Genomic DNA, 12505 nt, shown 5'->3' with positions numbered 1-12505 from the left:
TGCAGTGCAGTGCAGTGCAGTTCTAAAATAGTAACATTAAATACGACTTCACTGGTAAGAGGATTTATCATTAACCTTCCAATGATACTAAACCTGATGCAACAATGACTCTCAGATAAGGAATTAAGGCTTACACGCATTTTAAGAAATTCCCAATGCTGGCCTATGAGAGGGGCAGGCCTCACAGTAATGAAAAATTACTTTGGGAGTTTTTCATTACCAAGACATGTGTAAGAAAAGGGGAGTTTTAGGCTTGGCAAGAGGTTTCAAATAGGGTGGCAGCGAGGTTGCACACAGAGGCTCTGCGATGGCAAGGCTGAGACATGCTTACAGGGCTACCTGAATAGGTAAGGCCAACCAAAAAGGTACAGCAGCAAAACAGGAGGTAAAGGCAAAACGTCTGGGGAAAGACCACCCTATGGATGCCGGGTCCAACAAAAAATAATGTTGAAAACACATATTTTAAAATATACGTTTTTGCACAGCTGTGGCTGTGATGAAGTTTAGAACATCTGTGGAACATGCCCATTGGGATAATATTTTTGGGAGAATGGAAATCTGTGAAGAATAGAAAATGTAACAAAACAGTCTGATAAATCAAATGTGTTCTGTTGAAAAATACAAAATAAATAAAGATTTCAAATACCAATAGAACTACCACCAGTGAGGTTGTTTTCCTTGTTATTACTATCAACCACTCTCCTCATCACCACTTTACTTTAAGACACTCCACTCCATCCCACTCTCCTTTACGCCACTAACTTTTAGTAATGCCAAACAGCTACCAAGTTGGTGTACAACATGGCTAGAACATATTGGCAAAGCCAATAGCTCTTGCATAGGCGAGACCTATTGGTTTTGCCAATCCTTTGTGTTCTCTAGTATTTGATGGCTGGAGTGGGTGACTGCTAGGTCTTACTTTTCAAGCCAGTACTTAGTGGTGGATTCAGGTCTGGAGGCAGAACGGTCCAGGTTTCGCGAAAGAACAATGCCTTAAAAAAACGTTTTAAAAGTTTTTTTAAACTGTTTTTATTGTTTTTTCAGAACACAGCAAAGAATAAACATACAACGCAAGAGTTTCAGTTACACACAAAACATCCCAGATATAATGAAGTACATGCACAGGCAGAGATGTATCACCATTCAGATTTCAGGTAGTGAGACAACACAAAGGTCCATGCCCCCTTGAGTACATCGTATTCGATGAACAAAGACAATGAACTACACAATAGTGGAGGACCATAACACAAACCCTACTTGGTTACTTTATATATGACAAAGTAGATTCCAACCAGGAATTTTACCCCTCCTATCATCAGTACTTCAGTCTCCCTGCTCATTAAAGTTTTCCAGCAATTGGGCCCAAAGCATGATTTCCTCTGCTGCCCCCTTATCAGTGAGGGGCAAGCACATGTGGTGTTCCTCTGTCACTCCCATTCCATTAAGTCTTTCAGCTACTGAGCTACAGTGGCACCCTGGTGCCCAACTATCCGATGATCACATGACGTTTGGCCTGGTGCAGAGCCAGCTTGTGGGGGATATTCCGTCCCTTGGATCTCTTCACTAACCCAACAAACAAGCTATTGGAGTCAGAGGAATCGTCACACATGTGGCACCTGTAATCCTAGGTGTCACCAACCCCCAGAAAACCCGGATCCCTGTGCATTCCCAGGCCAGATGCAGAAAGGTAGCACCCACTGCACCACAGTGCACACACTTAGCCCTCCTGGAGGGATCCATTCTGTTTAATTTATAAGGAGTCACACAGGTGCAGTGAGCAAATGGAAATGTAGCAGCTTAAACCTGTTGTTACAAGAGACCGTGTACACCAGAGCGCATGCACTAGCCCAATAGTGGTCCACAAGTGGCTCTGCCAGCTCTCTCTCCCTGGCTCTTCATACAGCATAGGTTGAATCATCATATCACCCCTGAGAGCTTTGTAAAACATGTGATCAGATGTTGTCCCTCCCCACACACCATTAGACAACCAAATACCTGTGAGGGCTTTGGGTCCGCCTGAAAGTCGCACTAAACCTTTCTTGCAGCACCCTTCAGTTTGGCATAATGTAAAAAATGACCCGAATGGACACCGAAACTGTCCTGGGCATCTTAAAATGTGATAAACTTTTCACCTGGATAAAGATCACCTGCCAAACCCCCACCATCCATTGTTCCATTGTCAGTATTTATGGCCCGCGAGGGTGCAAGATCCATAACCTCAATTCCCTATCAAAGGTGGTTTTATGGAGTACCTTGTGGACTACCTTCTCCCAGATTGCTGCAGTGGTCTTGACTAAACACGGAACTGGGTAATCTAATCTACTCCCACGCATCAATAACTGCGATAATGAGTCCTCCCCTGCCATGGTCCCAAGCAGCCTTTTCTCCCAGTTATCTGACTCAGCTATCCACCTCGCAGCGTGCTGCAAATGTGCTGCATAACAATAAAGTTGAATGTCCAGTATAGCCAACCCTCCATCCTCCATATCCTTTTTAAGCATCAATAATGCTACCTTACTGCGACCACCAGGCCATAACAAGGAGACCAACAGGGTGTCCAGTTAAAGGAAAAACCTAGGCTTAAGCGGGAAGAGTAAATTCTGGACGAGGTAGAGACAGCGCAGGAGGAAGGCCATTTTTACTATGACCGCCCTGCCCATTATACAAGGAGGGAGCCTGTTCCAGAACTTGATTGAATTCTCAAGACCACTGACAACTCTATCCACTTTCCTGATCTTATGTTCCGCCTTGGTGTGGGAGACCCAAACTACCAGGTATCGGAACCCCTCTGTTTCCCACCGGAGCCCTACTGATGGCAACTGTTCTACCTGTTACCAAACCAACCCTCCCAGTGAAAACAGTAGCAATTTGCGAATAACTTTAAGGCCCGAAACATCTCCAAAAAGCCTCAGAAGTTGAACCAATAGTGGCACAGACTCACTGGAGGATCGCACAGAGACCAAGGCATTGTCTGCTTATAATGATACAATATGGGTAGAACATCCCACTTAAATCCCCCAAGGTTCCATCTCCTTAGTCAGCACCAGGCAAGGGGCTCAATTGCCAGTGCAAAAAGAAGAGGTGATAGCAGACACCCATGTCTGGTCCATGGCTTGGATATCTCCACATCCACCAGTGTATGAGAGCTCCAACCGGGCACAGAATTTAGGCCCGAACCCTATACTCCACAAGACCGCTATCAGATAGCCCCACTCTACTGTGTCAAAAGCCTTTTCCAGGTCGAGGCAAACCAAAGCCATGTCCTCCTCCCCACCTAAGGTTCCAGGCAGTATTTGGACAGGTCTACACAGGTTATAGGTCGTACTGCGACCCGGCATAAAGTTGCACTGGTCCTTGTGGATCAGTTCCTAGATCAAAACTTGCAGCCTAGATGCCACAATTTTACATAATATCTCATGGTCCGAGTTGAGCAAGGTGAGGGGTCTAAACGAGGAAGGATCTGCTGAGTCTCTCCCTGGTTTAACCATCAGACATACAATTTCCTCCTACATAGTCGCCAGGAGGAGCCTCCTCTCCCTTACCTCAAGCAAGACTTCCAGGAGTTTCTCCCAAAGCACAGAACAGTAAGTTTGATAAAATAGTACTTCAAATCCATCACCCCGAGGCTTTGGCCCTATTCAGAGCTTTTATGGCACTACCCAGTCCACTCAGGGAGATTTCCTCCTTCATTTCTTGTATGTAGCCCTGCCATAGGTGAAACAATCCAGCCCCCACCAAAAAGTTATCAATAGCCCCCTCCAGGCCATCCGAACCATCCTGATACACCACTTTAAAATGATCCATAAAGGTGGATAGGCTGTCCTGCCTCCCAGTTACCAACATCCCATTAGTGTTCCAGATGTGTGAAATGGGAGGAACCTCTATTTCGCATCTAAGAATCCAGGCCAATAGTTTGCCGGACTTATCGTCCTTGCTGTGCAAGAGTTGACGATATATTTTAAGAGTTATCCTATCTAGAGTGTCCCATAGCCTACAAATTTCTCTGTGTACCCCCAGCAATATGGTGCGACCCGCTGCTGAGTATACCTTGATCTTCTGTAAGTCAGCTAAGTGCACCTCCTATGCTTTAAGGTCTGCCTCCATTTGTCTCTGCATCCCACAGGTGGTTCCTATGCACCCCCTATCACCACTGCCTTGAGCGCCTCCCATTCAAGGGCCCTAGTAGTCATGGTCCCCCAGTTCACCTCCTAGTATACCTCCAAGGAGGCCATCCCCCAACTCAGAGCCATTAACACAGGGGCATGAACCAAGAGGAACCGCCTCCAGTGCATCACCACAGCAAATCAGGAATGGTCAATAGCCCCCCATCATGATACGGTCCAGGCGGCTATACGTATTGTGCATCCTGGTGTAAAGGTGTACTCGTGACCCTCTGGTTGCAGGGTGCGCCAGCAGTCCAACAACCCCTAATTGTGCATGACCACTGCAAGGGAACCTACCATCAGGAGTTTAGTGCCCTCCCTCTGAGAGGGTAATTCTCCTTGATCCCATCGAGGTTACAATTGAAATCACCCGTGCACAGTATAAGAGAGCTCACACTGCACTCCAGTAAGTCCTGAAGGCCCCCATATAAACACCAATCATCAACATTAGAGGCATAAGTGTTGAGAATAGTGATGGGTCTGCCATCCAGGCTGCCCTGCAATAGAAGAGAACACCCCTCCACATCTACTTCACTATAGGTATGCCTAAAGGGACCCCCGAGGGGCAATGCTGATGGCGGCCCCTCTAGTGTATGACAAATAAGAAGCGTAGAAAAACTGTCCCTTCCATTTCTTGCCTAGCTTCTGCGGCTCCCCTCTCATGAGATGTCTTTCCCAGAGACAGCACTTTATGTCTTCTGATGAAGGAGTGGACTCTGTAGAATTTAGAGTAACCTCTGAGTCCCCTGACATTCCACGTGATTTTATTTATTTGGTCAGCCATAAGGATAGTACATCCCCACCTGCAACTTCCAACCACCTCCTTCCCATGCACATCTGCATATCAAGATCAACCAGTAAAGTAAATATGTGTCCTGACCATTCCTCTGCACTTTAACAAGAATAAAACTATCTCCAATAATGGGGTCAAAGATCAAATTAACTGTCCCAACTACCCCTTCCCAGGATAAGCAGTGTAACAACAGGAAACCACACTCTGAATCCAATATAGTTCCTGCTCTCAGGACCCACGGCCTAAACCCTCGATCCCCAACTATTGCCTACCACTAACCATGGAGAGGCAACCCACAACCCTCATACAGACTGCAAAGCCTTATCCGATAACATTTTAGACACAAAATACCAAGAATCAACTGTATATACTGGAGAAATGATCCACAGCCTGCTTTGCCTATCAAGTAACAAAAATCAGACCCCCCACGAAGTGTCTTGTACCACTAGACCCTCCATCCAGATATGTTTTCTCTCGACCCTGAGTGCTGCTCCATGGAGCCACAGCCATGGTGCCATTGCCCTGGATGGCAACCCTGGGAGGGCTCTCCCCCCCCAGGAAAGCATTCATCCCCAATCTCATAATTCTTTTGCATGCTTCCTACAGGTCGGTTCCCCTAACCATCCAAGTTCTGGACCACCAGGAGACCAGTTCATCTCTGGGTACCTTGTCCCAAACCGCTCACCATCATCACACATCCTAAGGGTGGTCAAAGAAATGAGATTTGCCCCCCCAAAACACTCTCAGCCTAGCAGGATACATCGATCTAAGCTTGGCCTTGGCCTCCATGAAATTCTTCCAGACCACCTGCACCTGGTAGTGTAGTTCGGAATATGGAGATCTTATGGTCCTCAAATCTGGCATAGTCAGCATCCCTGGCAGCATGAAGGGTGCATTCCTTGTAGTTCTAAATGGGGATTATTATGGCCAGCGGCAGGCCCCCCCAGCCTGGATATGGCCTCCAATATCCGATGAGCCCTCTCAATAGCAAACATAGGAGACAACCCGCTATGCTTCAGAGTATCTTGGATCAATCTGTCAATAAAGCTTTCGTTAGCACCTCCTTCCACGTGCTCTGGGAACCCCAGAGGGTGGACATTTTTACAGCATTATCTCCCTTCTACGTCTTCCATTCATGCATCCAAGAGCCCCTTTTTTAAGTGACCGTGGCCATCTGTTTCTGCAAGGTAGCTACATTTGTCAAGACGAGGCCACTCACCTGAAAAGCAGGAAGTCTGCAGGGGGGATGGTATGCCCCCGACCTCCTGGAGCAACTCTCGGCACTTCCTGGTGGACACAGAAACCCCGCAGGTGTCCCAAAAGGAAAGGGGGAGTGGAAGAGAAAGAGACAGAACACTGCCATGTCTTGCCGGTCCAGCCAGGCACCCTGTATCTTCAGAGGGCAGGTCGTTGTTGACAGAGTGATAGTAGAGTTAGTGCACTCAACTTCCTTGAAACTGAATCTCTCTTTCTGATATGGGCACAGGAGCGGTAGAAGAAAACCGGGATGCTCCAGCACTTTTCTTGGATAATAATAACTGTTGTCACAATTACTAACACTGCATTATCAAAAACTCAAACTGAGTACCATAACAATAAGTACTGCGATACTAGGGCTGGCTTCACAGAGATTCACTGTTGCACTCTACAATTAGAACTGAAAGACAAACAAGGGCATTAATTATATCACATATAACTTTCCTGCATGCATAGGGTTAAACTAAAAGGAACGAAAACAATCCAAGAATTACAAATGTCCTCTCTGGGTTTAAACAGTTAGGGTGGCACAGTTTGGTTTGGTTTCACTGTGTGTGTGAAAAACCCTTCAAAAGCAAATTCCTCAAACCTGAAACACAGGTATGAATGACACAATTTAAATCCAAGAGTAATGCTATTACAGAAAGAAAACTCACGTAAATGCTCTTTTAAAACTGCGCTGTCACTTTTTGTAGTACTTGCGCTCAAGCAGATTTCCTGAAGAACATTTAGGCATGTAACTACAATAATAATGTAGAATGTTCAGAAATGCATTTGTCTCTTCAAGATAAGCACTCTTTTCTTTGAGCGCCGCACTTTCCTAGAACAGCTGGTGTATTTTAGACCTCGTATTTTGACAAACTCCCTGGAGAATACTAGTCACTAGTTGCAGTCTTTTCCGGAGCGCTGGAGGAATGCCTGGTGTCATCTGGTACAGGAACAAAGAAAATAATTGCCTCAAAAGTCCTGAATACGAGGACGACAGCAGGGGCTGGACTGTCAAAGCAGATGCAGAGATCAGGAAGCAAAACAAAGCCAAGCAGGCAGGCATGCTTCACTGTGCTATTTATAGCCAATCAGGAAAGCAGTTGAGTTTCCACATGTGGATGAGTCACCACAGCCAATTAGAAGCACATGTCTACACTACACCCTATTAGAAGCACATGTCTACACCTGCTCACATTAGCAAGCAAGCATTGGTAAAACAAGCATTGATAAAACCAATTGGGTAACACAGCACATTATGTTTACTTAGAAACACGAAGGTTTAACCAAGAACAGAGATATGATGTAACCCTAATCCCTGGGTATGCTGACAGATAATGCAGGAGGCACCTTAGGGATTCCTGACACATTGGCCTTGAGCTCCAAAGTGGAACCTTCAGCCACCCAAACCTTGCCGGACACTTTACGAAGGTCTGTGAGTAACAACTTCACCTCAAGGGCCACAGTTTTGATTTTGCTCTCAAGGGCCATGCTAGACTCCAGAATGGCAGCCATTAGTTCTGCCCTCGTGGGCTCACCAGTGGAAGTGACTGGGTCCTGATCCACCCTGACTGTGGCCTGACACATGAGCTGCTGCAACTGAGTTGCGGGTCATGTAATACACCTTGGTGTTCCTCTGCAGGATGTGGATTGTCTATTCCTCCCCATGTGTGTCAAGAGAGTCTAAAAGCAGCTCACACCCAAACCACCAGGTCCCCAGCCAGGGGTGATGTTGTGCAGTTAGCTAGGCGCCTCCTGGTGTGAATCAGTTCTGTGACAGTACTGGTTTCCAAAGAGTAGCAGTCTCCTTCACTGTTGGGGGGTCTCAGGAGCCTCCACAGTCAACAAAGAGGGTGACCCCCCTAGTGTCTCCCCAATCAATCAACCACAGTAAGCGTCCTCCTGCCAGAGGCAGTTCAGAGCTTAATGCTCTAGAAGGGCTAGGGACCACAGAAGGGAGAGATGAAGTGCAGTTGGCACAATGACGCCTCACCACCTCAGTCACTGTAGGCCCCAGGGGCCATGTCCCCGTGTGGTGTCTGTGGTGGCAGCACCCGGGACCGCGTCTCTCCAGCCCACCCTGCCTCAGCATAACAGGGCTGCCCCATCACCTTTCTGCCCAACCGGTCACAGTCCTGCCCGAGGCCGCGCAGGCTCAAGAGATCGGGGGAGCCACTGCGGGCCACCTCCACATGCCCGTGGTACCACCCCAGTTCTAGCAAAGCCCACTGAACCCCTTCACAATGTCAGTGCAGCCCCCCCCCAAGTCAGCCTGGTGTTCTCAGGGGCCAAGGAGATTCCTCTGGCCAGGCAGTCCGTTGCGCTTCCAGCAGCCTACCACATGTCCGGTATTCCTCTGGGCCCACTGAAAGCTCCCTTCCTCCAACGTGCTCCAGGCTGCTTATCCTCCTCGAAGTTTGAAATGTCAGGGGTGTCATCTAAGTGTTGCATAGTCGGTCTGCTTCAGGTCCCAGGGCATGGATTCAGGCAGGATTCTTCAGGATTTTAGTTTGGTCTGTGGGAGTCTCTTAGGTGCATGCCTTGCCAGCCATCTTGCATGGCCACGACCCTGGAAGTTTTTAAAGTCGATTTGCAGTCAACAATGGCACAAAATAGGGCCATAACCTAGTAGACTGGGGTCAGAATGGGAACTAATAAGCCTTGTGCCTTGTTTTTGTATTATCCCACCAGTGGGAGTATGCTACGTTAACTGGGCTAGTGAGTCAGATCCTTCTTCTGATATAACTCTCCTGCACTAGGATCATGGTGACCCAGATGTATCCCGTTGGCTTTCACTCTATGACTGATGTGCACTTCTTGCTCATACATGTTAGCATTTTGTTTTATGGCTATTTTCACATGCTGTGGCTGAACAGAAATGGATGTGGTAATCAAGCTAATAGTTTTGAAGATCTAATCAGTTTCAAATCTGCCTGCATGGGGTCTGACAGAATGTGACTATATCAGAAGAAAACAGAGATTGCTCCACGTGCTGTTTTTGCAACTATAAAACCTAGTGTCAGTGTTTGTGCATTATCAAAGGCCGATTGATCTGCTCCAGGAATACTGAATGAATGTTGTCCATGAATGATTGTTTTCCATGAACGTGGAGGTTGTAGAATAATCTATGGCCCTCATTACAACACTGGGGGTAAATCCCGCTTACCGCCGTGCAGAAGACCACCAACACACCGCTGCAGCGGTGGAATTCTGCTACAGCTATTACGACCCACAGCTCGGAACCCGCCAAAATCCAGACACCCACACAAGTCCGCCACACCAAAGGTCAGTGATAAACTGGCGATAACAAAACCAACACCGTCATGCCAATAGGAATACGCCCACACTATCACGACCTATGAATCCACACGGCTGTCTTTCAACTGCGATATTCCGTTGGTGGTACACACTGCCGCGCTCAAAATACACACACATTTACAAAACACAACCACATTGGACAAATCGAAATGCACACACCTGATACACATACACACACCACTCCCACACACCCAATCCAATATAAAACACACACCCACATCACCCACAAACCCTTACAACCAGAATTGCAATAGAAGGCCAGAGAGAGACACCACCAGAAACAACACTTGCATCCACAGGCACACAACATCATCACTCACACAACATCCACGCACCTCAGACAACACACACAAACACATCCCCTCACACATCACAACCAACCCCACCTCACACATCACCCACACCACATCATGGCACCTCAACGACACCCCAGGTTCTCTGAGGAGGAGCTCAGGGTCATGGTGGAGGAAATCGTCCAGGTAAAGCCACAGCTATTCGGATCACAGGTGCAGCACACCTCCATTGCTAGGAAGATGGAGCTATGGAGCAGAATCGTCAACAGGGTCAACGCAGTGGGACAGCACCCCAGAACACGCCTGCAGGACCCTACCCAACGTCACCGGACAGGAGGTTCCAGACATGTCCAGTCCCCCCACAGAAGAGGCCCACAGTGATGACAGCAGCTCTGCACAACTGGATCAAGATGACCAGCCCTGCCCATCTGGGACCTCGGGACAGTTGGTTCCCCTGACACTGTCACAAGCCACCACAGAGCCTCCCCCCTCAGGAAACACCAGCACAGCACCCACCTAGCGGGCCCATCCCTCTGTCCCCAGGACACGTCAAGCAGCAGTGTGTCCACCACTACAGGGAACCCAGGCAAACCCACCACCCCAAGAAAATCAGGGACCTGCGGGCAGTGGCAGTGGGCATACGGTTCAGGGGACAGAGGAACAGGAAAACAGGAAAACAGGGGAACTGGGAGGACTGCTGTGCGACAGGGGGAGGACAGGCCCAGGGAACCCACTCTCCACGAGGCCCTCCCCAACATCATGGGAGCGTACCATCATTCCCAGGAGACAATGGCAATGGTACTGGCCAACTTTCAGGAGACCCAGCGGCTGCAGGAGGAACACTATCTGGGGATCAGGGAGGAACTCAAGTCCATCAACACCACCCTGGTCACCATTGTAGGGGTGCTGCAGGACCTTGTCAGCACCAGAAGGGACACTGTGGCACAACAAGGGGCCCCTGACACTAGCCTGGATGATGAACAGCTCCCCCACCTCCGCCGGTGCTAGTGGACAGGAGGCACCGCCAAAGGACCACAACACCAGCACCCCACCCCCTGCAGATGGAAAGCCACCCCGCAAACGGTCCCTGAGATCCAGGAACAAGACAGAGAACATTGCCAAGACCCCCGCCAGGAAATGAGACCACCCTGAATGTCATTGTTCTGTTCCACTTTGTCACCCTGTCCATCCTTTAACTGCCCTTGCTCCACTTCCTATTCCCCTTTGGACAATGCACCTGTGAAACAAATAGACTGGACTCTGCCATGGACATTCCTCCACCATCACCCCTGACCATTTTACAACCCCCTCCACTTATATGCACAAAAATAAACACACATCAATCACAAAACAATCTGGAGTCAGTCTGTGCTTTCACAAATGTGTAATTGCAATAACTATGGAATATAGCAATGTCAATTTAAATGTCAACATACCGATGCAACACAGCTTTAGTCCATGGGGAAATATAGCAGGGGTCACAAAGTGGGACCAACCTCTGTTAAATGGAAAGGCAAAGTGACAAGTCAGGGTCGATACACTGGGTGAAAATGACATACGTATGATAGGTCAAACAATAGTATGAGCTGTGGGAGGCAGTGATATCTTCTTACCTGTGTCTCACTGGAAGTATTGCTGGATAACGTTGTTTCTGTTGTCGATATCCTCTTCTTCTGCCTTCTCTTCTTCACTGTCCACAGGCTCCACAGCTGCCACAAGACCTCCAGCTGGACCATCCTTCTGCAGAAAAGGCACCTGTCGTCGCAAAGCCAAGTTGTGCAGCATACAGCAGGCCGCGATGATCTGGCACACCTTCTTTGGTGAGTAGTAGAGAGAACCAACTGTCATGTGGAGGCACCGGAACCTGGCCTTCAGGAGGCCGAAGGTTCTTTCTATAATCCTCCTAGTTCGCCCATGTGCCTCATTGTAGCGTTCCTCTGCCCTTGTCCTGGGATTTCTCACTAGGATCAGTAGCCATGACAGGTTTGGGTAACCAGAGGCACCTGAAAATATTGAGGGAGAACTGTTAGACACACACTAACCCATAGGGACAACCCCAGACCCAGACAACTATTCACCGGGTATAGGGTCCTTGTCCTCACCTATTAGCCACACACGGCGCCTCTGGAGTTGCCCCATCACATAAGGGATGCTGCTTTTCCTCAGAATGTAAGCATCATGCAGTGAGCCAGGAAACTTGTCATACACATGGGAGATGTACTGGTCGGCCAAACACACCATCTGCACATTCATATAATGGTAGCTCTTCTGGTTTCTGTACACCTGTTCACTCCTGCGGTGGGTACCAAGGCCACATGTGACCCATCAATGGCACCTATGATGTTGGGGATATGTCCCAGCTCATAGAAGTCACCTTTCACGGTAGGCAAATCCTCCACCTGAGGGAAAACGATGTAGCTGCACATGTGTTTCAGCAGGGCAGACAACACGTTAGAGAACATTGGCTGGGACATCCCTGATGCAATGGCCACTGTGGTTTGAAAAGACCCACTTGCCAGGAAATGGAGTACTGACAGGACCTGCACTAGAGGGGGGATCTATGTGGGATTGCGGATAGCTGACATCAGGTCTGGCTCAAACTGGGCACACAGTTCATGGATTGTTGCATGATCAAGTCTGTAGGTGACTATTACGTGTCTCTCTTCCATTGTCGACAGGTCCACCAGGGGTCTGTA

The sequence above is a fragment of the Pleurodeles waltl genome, chromosome 4_2, assembly GCF_031143425.1.
Source record: "Pleurodeles waltl isolate 20211129_DDA chromosome 4_2, aPleWal1.hap1.20221129, whole genome shotgun sequence".
In the NCBI taxonomy this organism is placed as follows: Eukaryota; Metazoa; Chordata; class Amphibia; order Caudata; family Salamandridae; genus Pleurodeles; species Pleurodeles waltl.
This window is presented reverse-complemented; position numbering follows the sequence as displayed.